The sequence below is a fragment of the Spinacia oleracea genome, chromosome 5, assembly GCF_020520425.1.
Source record: "Spinacia oleracea cultivar Varoflay chromosome 5, BTI_SOV_V1, whole genome shotgun sequence".
NCBI classification, from domain to species: domain Eukaryota; kingdom Viridiplantae; phylum Streptophyta; class Magnoliopsida; order Caryophyllales; family Amaranthaceae; genus Spinacia; species Spinacia oleracea.
In genome coordinates this window covers 30,111,535-30,123,762 of record NC_079491.1, presented here as the reverse complement: position 1 = coordinate 30,123,762, position 12,228 = coordinate 30,111,535, and the positions used below count along the sequence as shown (strand labels likewise).

Below are 12,228 nucleotides of genomic sequence, written 5' to 3'. Positions count from 1 at the left end.
GCATCAAAGTAGTCGAATATCAAATCATGGCTAACACATCCACATTGCCCATCATCAAATACCAAGAATCAAAACAATTTCCAATCAAGGGGCACAGGGAAGCATGATTTTGTATTTATCGGAACGTATTTTTGTAATTTTTTTTTTCAAAGCAATAAACTACTCTAGAAAACATTAAACACACCAAAATAAACACACAAAAATAAGTAAATGCAAAAATAAAAGGAAAAACATACCTAATATGTACAAGTGAGTGAAACACCCCCCCAAGCTAAATCAGACAATGTCCTCATTGGCTCAAGGGGTATCATGAGGAAAGTGAGCAACCCGTGGCTTATTTGTCGCTGATTCGCAAATCGCCCGATCGGGCGAATTTCGAACCTTTTCGTTGAATCTGTGCGCGCCCGATCTGGATCGGGCGAAATGCAATGCCCATTTTCTTCGACTATTTCCAACCCAGAATCATCTCAAACCCTCGAACTGACGTCATCACCAACCGCCCGATCGGGCGGAATTTCGCCCGATCGGGAATTTGACTCGCCCTTTGAGTCGATCGGGCAACCGTCGCCCGTTCGGGCGATTTTCCAACATTTCCTTGAATCAACACGCGCCTGATCGGGTGCTCCTCACCCGATCCGGATCGGGCGAAACGCAGACTTCTCCGTTTCGGCTTGAATTCAACTTTTTCGAACTTGGAGCCTTAGACCTGCACAGCATTAAACGTCCAAACCGTAAAATACCCTCTTCTCACCTCTCTAACACCAAAAACTACAATGAAACACACACTTGCTCAAAAATTATACTAAAACACACAAACGAAAGCGAAAAATACACTACGAAAAGCAATAAACGGATAGTGAAATACTCATCCCCTATTAGATTGATGCAATGTCCCCATTACACAATCTCAGTTTATGTGCAGACAACGAAAGGAAGGGGATGAGAGCCACGACAACTCATCGAATGGGGGCACCAAAGATGGTGCCATCTGGTGTCAATTCAAATGCCTTGGATGAGCTATGTGGTGCTGGAAGTGACAGATCACGACCCCTATCATGAATGCGGTGCCCACCGTTCACCGAGATTTCGGACATTCGGGTCTCAGCATCATCAAATCGTGCTTCCTTTCGAACCCATGCCAAAGAGTTCATACTCCGATCGCCTCCACCTGCAAAACAATTTGAAACATGCGCTTTTTCCGAGGAGTTATTAGAGTTAGTATGAGTCAATTTAGTGTTAAAATAATCATTAGAAACATTGACTCCAAAACATGACTCCTCTACCATAGGGCTCTTAGCAACATGGGTTAAATTGAAAGTAACCTTGTCATCCCCCACATTCAAGGTCAGCTTGCCATTTTTGACATCTATGATTACCCCCGCAGTGTGTAGGAAAGGTCGACCTGAAATAATAGGAATCTGCCTGTCCTCTTCCATATCCAACACAACAAAATCAACAGGAATAAAAAATTTACCCACTCTAACAGGCACATCTTCTAAAACACCTAGGGGGTATTTTACAGATCTATTAGCCATTTGCAGAGTTATGTTGGTAACTTTTAAATCACCCATGTTCAACTTAGTACATACAGACAGGGGCATGACACTAACACTGGCACCTAAATCACATAAGGCTTTGTCAATAAAAAGGTTGCCAATATTACACGGGATAGAGAAACTCCCGGGGTCCTTCAACTTGGGTGGAGACTTATTTTGTAGTAAGGCACTGCATTCTTCAGTAAATGCAACAGTCTCCACCTCACTAAATGCTCTCTTCCTAGTCAAGATGTCTTTCATGTATTTAGCATATGCAGGTACTTGAGTAATTAATTCAGTGAAAGGGACCGTTACCTGCAGATTCTTTACCACTTCTAAGAACTTACCAAACTGCTTGTCTAGGTTGTTCTTTAGCTGACGATGAGGGAAGGGAAGTTTGATAGGTGGAACTTGTATCTCAACTTTCTTCTCAACCCTTGTGTCAGCTTCCTTCTCCTTGACCACCTTCTCACTTTCTCTTGGCACAACACCACTGACAGATACTTCAACCTCTTCCTCTATAGTCATAGGCGGCCCATCATACTCATATCCACTCCGCAAAGTGACAGCATTTACAGACTCTCTGGTCACAGGCTGTGAAGGGAGTTGACATTTGGGTCTCTCTGCAAGAGTAGTAGCCATTTGTGCCAACTGTTTATCCATGATCTTGTTATGAGAAGTGAGGGCATCGATTTTGGCATCCTTTTCTCTCAGAGACTTTTGCAATTCTAACATCATATTCCGCATCTCAACAAGCATGGGATCAGGCTGTGTGGGTTGAGGCTGTGGAGGAAAGCTAGGTGGTCCACTAGGCTGCGGGTTGTAGTTACTTTGCGGTTGGTAGGGCTGCTGTGGTGGTGGTTGGTAAGGTTGTTGTGGTGGTGGAGGGTGTTGAATCTGGTGGGGGTTCTTAACATTAGTACTCCTATATGATAATAGGGGGTTGTTTTTATACCCCTCATTGTATGTTGGACGGATTGTTCTGCTTGTAGGCCTGGAATGCATTGCATTGTTCAATAGAGCTCCTACATTCCGATGCATAATGACCTTACATCCCACAACTATTACAGACATTGGCCAACTGAGCACTCATTGCGGCGACACTAGCTTTTGGATGACTTGGGAAGATGTGTTTTGCATATTATCCAGCTTGTGATGTAGGGCAGTTAGCTGTGCAGTAAGCTGTTCAATAGAGTTCATCTCATGCTTAACACCACGATCGGCAAAACCTCTATGATTCCCATATTGGGCACTATGGATGGCTATCTCCTCAATCACCTCTAAAGCTCTGGGCACCTCCAGTTGCATAAATCTCCCACTGGCAGCTGAATCCAAAAGACACCTAGACTCATTACCCAGACCATTATAGAACTGCTGAACCAGGAGCCAGTCCTCCAGACCATGGTGTGGGCACTCTCTTTGCAAGTCCTTGAATCTTTCCCAAACCTCGAACAAACTCTCATCTGCTTGTTGAGAGATACCTAATATCTGTCCCCTTAGACGAGTTGTCTTCTCAGGTGGGAAATATTTAACGTAGAACGCAAGGGCCAAAGAATTCCAATCGGTGATTTTCATAGCTGCGCGGTTGAGACTATTAATCCATAGCTTTGCCTTCCCACTCAATGAAAATGGAAATAGTATCTCCATAGTCTGCTCTGGTGTTAAATTCTTCTTCTTAATGGTGGCACAATACTGAATGAAAGACTGAATATGGAGATTAGGATCTTCACCCTTTTCCCCACCGAATTGGAGTCTCTCGATCATGTTTATCAGCTGGGGTTCGATCTTGAAATTCTCGACCGCAACGGAAGGCATGATTGCCTTGGGAAGCATAGACAGACTTGGTTTAGAGTAGTCTGTAAGCCTTGGCACAAGTGGGGGTGGCGGTGGTGGTGCTTGGTCACCCATCTCTGAATCTGTATGGAATCGATTGCTAATCAGATAGTCGGATTCAGAGTCAGAATAGTCTCTCAATTGTTCAACGAATCTACACCGTCTACGAAAGGTCCGTTCAGGTTCAGGATCGAACGAAGTCAGATCGCTAGTATGGACAGTCCTGGGCATAAACAAGCAAAAACTAGAAAACAGTCGTGAGATCCGGTCTCAAGGAACGGGAGTCCCTTGAGAAGTAACAAACAATAATCTAGAAAACAATTAATAACAGAAAATAAAACCGTTTCCCCGGCAACGGCGCCAAATTTTTGACAGGCTAAATCGCACTCCTATCAAAGATAAACCTAACGTTCACCAACTAAAAATATAGCAAGGGAAGCAGGGATCGTATCCACAGGGAAACAGGCGTTCTTTCTACTATTAAATTACTAATCTAGACTACTGATAACAAGAGTTGGATTGGTTTGTATATTAAACTAAAACAAGTAATCAAATCGGAAAGTAACAATATTAAAGGAATCTAGGGCAGCGGTTCACCATAAATGCAGACCGGGATTGGACAACGGACAATAACAATCAATTAACAATCATAACTAGGAAAACATGCATCTCTCGAATCTTATGAATTCCTTAGGATAGAACAACTAGCGGGCTCTCGCTACGTACTAAAAATAATTCCTATCTAATAACCACATACCAAAAACATCAGATTTATACCTCTTGGCGCATAATCTAAGGTTAATCAAACTCAAATCAAAATAGCCCGGCCGAACAGAATTGACGAGCAATAATAATAAGCTATAGAAATTATAATCAATCAATCAATAATCAAGTCCACATATAATCCCAATCATGCATTCATGGATCCCCTAAACCCTAGAAATTAAACTACTCACTCATGATAATAAATAATAAAGCAATTAACATAATGGAAAACATGATTAAAGCAATAAAATGAATTAAAGTAAGAAGCAATACCGAATTGAAGAACAATGAAATAATAAAGCTTGAATCTTTGATTAAAATTAAAAAAACCAAGTGTTTGGAAAAATAAAGAGAACTAAAAATAAAACTAAGTATTGGAAACTAGAATAAAAGATGTCACTAAAAATATAAGGGGCTAGTATTTATAGTTTGCCCAAAATAGAGCTTAAAAAACGGAAAAGTAAATGCGCGAAAACTGCTGGAGGTTGGCGTCGTCCGATCGGGCGAAGTGCTCGATAGTCGGCCCGATCAGGCGGAATTGGTTGCAAAATGCCCAGAACAGCGCCCAGAATGACCGCCCGATCCGGATCGGGCGAAGCCCGCCCGATCGGGCGCGTGTTGTAACTGCACGATCCTCTATCTTCAAAACGTCATATCTCCTTCGTTATTCGTCGAAATTAAGCGAGTGACCACTTGTTGGAAAGCTATTGAATTCTAGAATCCAACCCAATTGGAAATACATCATTTGGAGTTGTAGAACTTGATTTATGCTCAAAATAGTGGACTATAGTCATTTTTGTACTTCCTTCGTTATTTGCTTTGCTTCAAAACTCTTCAAACTTAATGTTGGTGCTCTCGAAAGTACATAATCTCTTGTATTGATTCAAATGAGTAGGAAATGCACAAAAATATGCTAATTCCTACAATGATGAACCTGAAACTACAAACACACTACAAGGAGCACATTAGTACTAAAAATCGCTCCGAAGAGCTCATTTGAGATCAAAAAGTACTAAGGGACGGGGGTAAAAACTCTATATAAAACACACATATCAATAGTAAAGTGCGTAGTACACGTACTAAGGATGTGAAAATTGTCAAAGTGTTGTGGTCTAATCAAGAATCTGAGGAAGCAACTTGGGAAGCGGATGACGAAATGGGAAAGAAATATCCCGAGCTTTTTCCCGAGGTTAGTTGAGTTACGGGGTCGTAACTCGTGTCTTTTAAGGGGGGTAGAGTGCGGTAGAATTTCGCGCTTTTTACCTTGTTTTCCCCTATTTTATGCTCAATTTAGTGCTTTCTATTGAATTTGCACTTATTATTGTCCTGTTTAATCATGTAAAGAGTACAACAACTTAAAATTTTGCAAGTGAACGCATTAAAGTCTTAAGTTTTGAGTTTTAATTTTGATTTCCGAACCCAAGTTTCGGGACGAAACTTCTTTTAAGGAGGGTAGACTGTAATACCTCGTATTTTTATAATATTTATAAATATATTTTATTATATTTATAAAGCATTATACGTTTTTTAGAATTTGTTTCGCATTTAAATATTATTTAAATGTATTTCAATTAATTAGAATATTTATTATTTTAATTAATTACGAAACGAATTTAATTTTCAAGTCGGGAAATTTAATGGGTCGCAAGTAATTTAAAAGGTTTGAGTTTTAAATGAAAAGTCCAACTCGTTTTATTAATCAAGCCCAATGAAAAGGATTTAATTCTAAAGCTTAAGGCTAGCCCAATCACTTAAATGCTAAGCCCAATATCAAATTTCCAAGCCTAGCCCACTAGTGATATGAGAGCCTATAAATAAGACTCACCTCATTAAATGATCCCCTTTATTTTTCATAAACCCTCTCTTGCTTTTCTTTCCCCACACTCCTCCTCTCCTCTCCCTCTTGTCCGGCCCGCAGCCCCGCAAAGCACGAGCAGCCTCGTGCCTTCGTGCTCGCCCGTCGCAACCTTCGCTCGCCCACTCCCTTTCTTGCCTCGCAGCCCGCAGCACGCACTCGAGTGCCCTACGCTGCTGCTCTGCTTGCTGCCCCTCTCGCCCTGCCTTGCTGCTGCCCCTCTCGTCCAGCGCGCACATCCCCGCGCCCAGCGTGCGCGCGTCCCTACTCTCTCGCCCCTTCCTCGCGCACAGCGCCCAGCGCTGCTGTGCCTTGCTCGTCGCCCCTCTGCCGCGCCCACACACGTCGACTGTGTGTGTGTGTGTTTTGTTCGTTCGTTCGTTCAATTCTTTTGCCCAATCACAATTTTCGTGGTTGTTCCGTGCTATAGGTCAGATTGGTATAATCCTCTTCTTCCTTACCTATTCTATTTCAATTCCGTATTTTAAATTATATTATTATTGTTTTAAATAATTAAAATGTTGGGAATCGGTTAAGAACACCGTACTTTGAGGATTTATATGGTGTGATTCATGAGGCGTATTTTAATTATTAAAGCATGAATTTTCAGATTCGTTTATTTAATAAAGAATTGATTTTTATGATGTTAAATTGGTTTTATTGGGAATTTCAAATTAGGGTTTTAACCTAGACCTAATAGGTCAATTGATTAGCATAATTAGGTGGTTAATTTAATTATGATAATCAATTATATTTTCAGATTTATAAAAAGGTCTTAAATGTTGATTTTATTGATTTTAAGGGTGGAAAAAGTATGTTTTCATACTAGGGATTAGTTTTGCAAATTGAGACGATTATTTTATTAAAGGACGATTGAATTTTTAAGTTTAAACAAGGTTTTATATTTTATAAAGTTTCTGGAAATTTAATGAACATGGAAATAATTAAAGTTTCATTATTTTGATGATAGGAGGTGATTTCTAAGTAAGTGACCGTTTTGCAAAGTGGCCCCTATGCTTAGGTATTCAAGGAACGTACAAGTCTAGGGAGACCACACTACTTGTTAAAGACATTACATGATTGTTGTTGATGTGAATTATATTATGTGGATTCATATTTGTTTGGTGAACGATCATGTGGATTATTATATTGACATTATTGAATTATTGGTTGAACAAGCATGTTGGGGTTATTATGGGTATGGATTTCATTGTCAATCATGTTGTTCAATATTTATGCATGTATGGTTTGTTTCACATGCAAGGGATGAATTATTTATTGTTATGCTATTGTACGGGATGTCTAGCATACTTTTGAGCCAATTATTCGTACCACGTTGTACTATTTCTTTTACCACATATGAAGGTTTAGCTCACGTAAGCCACCGCACATGTAGGGTTCAGTTGGGAATATTTTATATGAAATGAATTAGGATTTGTCGTGCAAGGGCACAACCTTCATGTTAATGGGCATGATCTGGAATCTCACCTTTTGTGAGAAAGAACTTGGTAGTCATTTCACTATGTCTTGATGATTGATCACAAGTCCTAAAGAATTAAAATAAGATTGTTTTGGTTGTTGTTTATTAATTGTATGTTGTATGTTTGTTTGAGTCTCGAGTTCGGTTTAATAAAATATTAATAAACGTAAAGTGCAACCAGAACAAGCTTCAAAACTCTTGGAACGTATATACCTTGAGTATGAATAATGGGGGGAGACTTGCCGGAAAGCTTAATCTCCTACTAATGATACAAGACGTTGTTTCATTCATATTATGCGTTGGAATTCCGTCGGTATTTCCCGACACTCGGTATGGTCCGTTATTTATTATTTATTATGGTGTTTGGTGGGCTCCCAACACCCTTCCTTTATGGAACATTCTTTTGGCCCGTTCGAAGCTTATTCTAATTAAATTGTGAGTCAAGAGTCGAGTCTTGTATTCATGATTTGCTTGTTAATTATTAAATGGCTTTTGTATTTTGATTAGTACTTAGTGAGTGATGTATGTTTATAGCTTTATTTCACTCTAGTCTTGTAAGTACTCAACTTTTTACTGACTACGTGCTTTGTGACTTTTGATCATGGCCTTTGCCTTAATGACCCTATAATGATCCATCATTTGCACTTGCATTGTTGGGGAGTAGAATAATATAGCAGGTTGGTAGATCAAAGTACGATCAAAATCATGTGGCTTGGGATGATTGAGAGAGTTGCATGTTTTCGTACTTTAAAACTATTTTTATCTATACTTTAATTGTGTTTTGAATTGCTGAACTTTTAATACTTTGGTTTGGGCCATTATGATTCCGATTTGTAGGAGGCCTCAAAATTTAATTATTTATATTTTGAAAAGTTAGTTGACATTAAATTCCGTTGCGTAATTCTGGTAATAGCCTTAACCGTTATCACGGCGGCGGTAATACTTTAGTAATTCCTTTATTTTAAGATGGAAAATGGTTTAATAAAAGCAAGGAATTATTAGGATGTTACATAGATTTTTGAGGAATGTATTTTAGATCAAATTCAGCTAGCATAACCAACCATCTGGACAACCTTCCATTGAGAGCCGGTTTTTCGAATAGGAACTTGAGAGGATCTGCTTTGTAAATTACATGCATTGTATGGGAGAGCATGTAATGTCTGAGTTTCTTTGTGGCCCAAACCAAGGCGATACTGAGCCTTTCGAGTTGAGTACATCCGGTTTCGTACTCGAGCAGCTTCTTGCTTAAGTAATACACGGCGTTTTCTTTGCCTTCGATCTCTTGGGAAAGCATGGCCCCAACTGCTGAGTCAGTTGTTGTAAGATAAAGCCTGAGCGAGGTGCCCGGTATTGTTGGCTTCAACACTGGAGGATTTGAAAGATAGCCCTTGATGGTGTCAAATGCATGTTGACAGTCTTCGTCCCAAACCTTAGGCTCACTCTTGTAGAGTTTTCGAAATACTGGCTCACAAATCATGGTGAGTTTTGATATGAACCTGCTGATGTATTGTAATTTGCCAAGGAACCCCTGAATTTCTTTTTTATTCGCCGGCGGTTTCATGTCTAGAATGGCTTTGATTTTGGAAGGATCAGCCTTGACGCCCCGAGAACTAATGACATATCCGAGCAACTTGCCTGACGTTATATACCCCGAACACACATTTTTGAGGATTGAGCCTCATATTATATTGCCTGAGTCTGTTGAAGAATTTTCGAAGCACTGTTATATGTTCATGGTGTTCTTTGGATTTGACTATCATGTCGTCGACATACACCTCGATTTCTCTGTGAATCATGTCACTCATGATGGTTGTGGTTGTTCTTTGATAAGTAGCCCCTGCGTTCTTTAGTCCGAACGGCATAATTGTGTAGCAATATGTACCCCACTGAGAGATGAAGGTTGTTTTCTCCATGTTCTCCTCTGCCATGGGAATCTGATTCTAGCCTGCGTACCCGTCCATAAAAGAGAGTAAGGCATGATTTGCTGTGTTGTCGACCAGAATGTCGATATGTGGAAGTGGAAAACCATCTTTAGGGCTGGCCCTATTAAGATCTCTGTAATCGACGCACATTCAGAATTTGCCGTCTTTCTTTGGAACTAGAACGACATTTGCAATCCATTCTGGATACTTGGACTCTCGAATAAACCCGGCCTCTAGCTGCTTAGTGACCTCTTCTTGAATTTTGAGGGAAACATCTGGTTTCATGCGACGGAGTTTCTTCTTGATGGGCTTTGAACCTAGAATGAGGGGAATTGTATGCTGAACAATGCTTGGATCAACCCCTGGCATATCATGATAGGACCATGCGAAGACGTCTATGTACTCTGAAAGTAGCTTGACCAGATCGTCTCGCTCTGCTTGAGATAAAGTCAAACCAATCTAAACTAGTTTTGGATCACTGCTGTTAGAAAGGTTTACTTTTTCTGTTTCCTCAATTATAGGCGTCCTGTTTTCATGATTTTTGATAGATTTTAAGATTCCAAGGTCAGTTTCTTGAGAAGCAAAGTTGTTTGGATTAGGAATGTGTTTTGAAGGTGGACTTGAAGAGTAGGAGGAAATTGAAGTATGATTGAAATTAGCAATCATTACATCGACAACTTTGACTTGAAGTTCGGCCTCTAAGGGCACTTGATTGATGCAAGACGCTAGCCCTAGACTCTCAGACTCATCACTAGAACTCGAAAATTGAAAGACAGACTCTGCACTTGAAATAACATAATCTAATCATAAAAGTAGTTCTCGGGGAACTCCCATATTTCCTCATCATCATCATCATCATAGTAGAAAAGGTTGTTGCCATAGATTTTTGAAGCTTGATCCCAGAATTGATTCCAGGTACTACATGGAAATGCGGCAAAGAGGCTCTTGTTTAGATCGTTGAGGCTTAGAAGAAACATCCTTACCAGTTACCATCCCCCCTATGGCAGCTCAGGTTGGACCTCATGAGTAGAGGCCTTCCACCTGTAGTAGTATTCATGAATAGGCTCATCTTCCCCTCGACACAAGGCCAATGTTGGTTTGATGGTAGTGCCTTTGTAGCTAGAGCCCTTTAGTGAGAAGCAAGCAGGGTCATCTAGTAATTCCTCAAGCCAAGGTTCCCTGAATAGGAGATCGTAGTCGGCTCGCATGTCAATGACCAGGAACTCTGCCTGGTGGCGATAGGTCTCGATGGAGAAAACCAAGTATAGGATCCCCAGGATTTTGTATATGACGCCATGGAGTTTGATTGCCCACTCCATAGTCAGCCTCAGGTCGTATTCAGTGAAGCCTAAAGCTTTGAGAGTTGGCAGGGGAAGATATTTACTTGAATGTTAGTGGTGACCAGGGGTTTAGGGATCACCCAGTCTTGAAGAGTTGGTATCAGATGGTAGAAGCTGGGACTACCAAATCGAAGGACGGTTCGTATATTGTAGAGATCAAATTGCATTGGAAGTCATCTTCCTCAACTCCGTAATCCTGAGAGATGGCTTGGACTGATGGTGATTTCTTGGCTCCTGGGGGCGAAGGCAAGGTTTTGTTGTCCACCATGTTTTGAATCCACCATGTTTTGAATCAGGTGCTTGAGCATGAAACAATTCTCTACATCGTGCTCGTTTCCTTGGTGTAATTTGCAATAGGCGTCCGGGTCCTAACTTTTGGACCTTTTGTCATCTGGGGGATCCTCGGTTGGGCCAATAGGAGTGATTAGTTTCTTCTCCACCAACCGGTCAAAGGCATCCGAGTAAGACATGCCCAGGTCAGTAAAGACTCTTTGAGGCCGATTTTGGAAGTTCCGCCGGTTGTTCTTGAAATTGTTGCCCTTTTGAACTTGTCCTTGAGGCGCTTCTAGAGCATTGACCTCGTGGACCTTGGTTGTGGTCTCGACCTTCTTACCCTTCCATTTCTCGGCTTGAGGAGCTGAGGCTTTCATGAGGTCATCTTCGATGTCAACCACAATATCATAGGTCCACTTGAAGATTTCTAGGCCCAGAAATTTCATATGAGTGTTGTATTTTGGTAAGATTCCGGCAATGAAGATCTTGACTAGTTCTCTCTCAGAGGGCCGGATTACCATTTGGGATGCCATTTCCCTCCATCTATTGAGGTAATTGGTGAAACCTTCTTGGTGTCCTTGCCTGAGAACCTCCAACTCTCGAAGAGTCGTTTAAAGTTGTATATTTGGTTGGTATTACTCCATGAATGCTTGAGCTACCGCATCCCAAGTGCTAGTTTGATGGTCCTTGAGGGAATAGTACAATTTTTGACAGACAGGTTCCAAAGACATAGGAAACACTACGGGGTATAGGTCAAGGTCAACCCCTTTGATGGCCATGGTGGCTCTGAAATTCTTGAGATGGTATTTAGGATTGTCTGTTGATTTGAACTTTGGAATGTCACTAGCAGAGAATTTATCAGGTAAATTGGCCTTCCCCTTAAGTTCATCCTCCACTGTGGTGTCGAAGTAGTTCTCCCGGTTGGTTACTTTGTTGACCATGCTCTCAATCTTCTTGGTAAGATCGACCGGGGTTGAATTTTTCTCTACTACACCCAAGCGGCTACTCACATTTTCCAAGTTGGAGTTGAGGTTGCCTACGGCGGCCATGAGCTGGGTAATCTGATCAACATTGGCCATTTGGATTGGTTCTGGAAAGGGGTTTGAAGTTTGATTTGTAAAAGACGGACTTGCTGCCTGTTCGATGCCGACTATGAGGGAGGATAAGACTGACAGCGCTCTCTTCAATCTCTCTCCTTTTCGACGATCCCACAAGATCCTTTGAT

The 12,228-nt window shown here is 41.0% G+C and overlaps 1 non-coding gene across 1 annotated transcript; it reads left to right on the top strand.

Moving 5' to 3' along the window:
• The first annotated feature begins 2,931 nt into the window (after positions 1 to 2,931).
• Positions 2,932 to 3,038, top strand: LOC130462209 (small nucleolar RNA R71). Its single transcript, XR_008922328.1, has one exon. It is a non-coding gene; the product is annotated as a small nucleolar RNA R71 (small nucleolar RNA).
• The last annotated feature ends 9,190 nt before the right edge of the window (positions 3,039 to 12,228 follow it).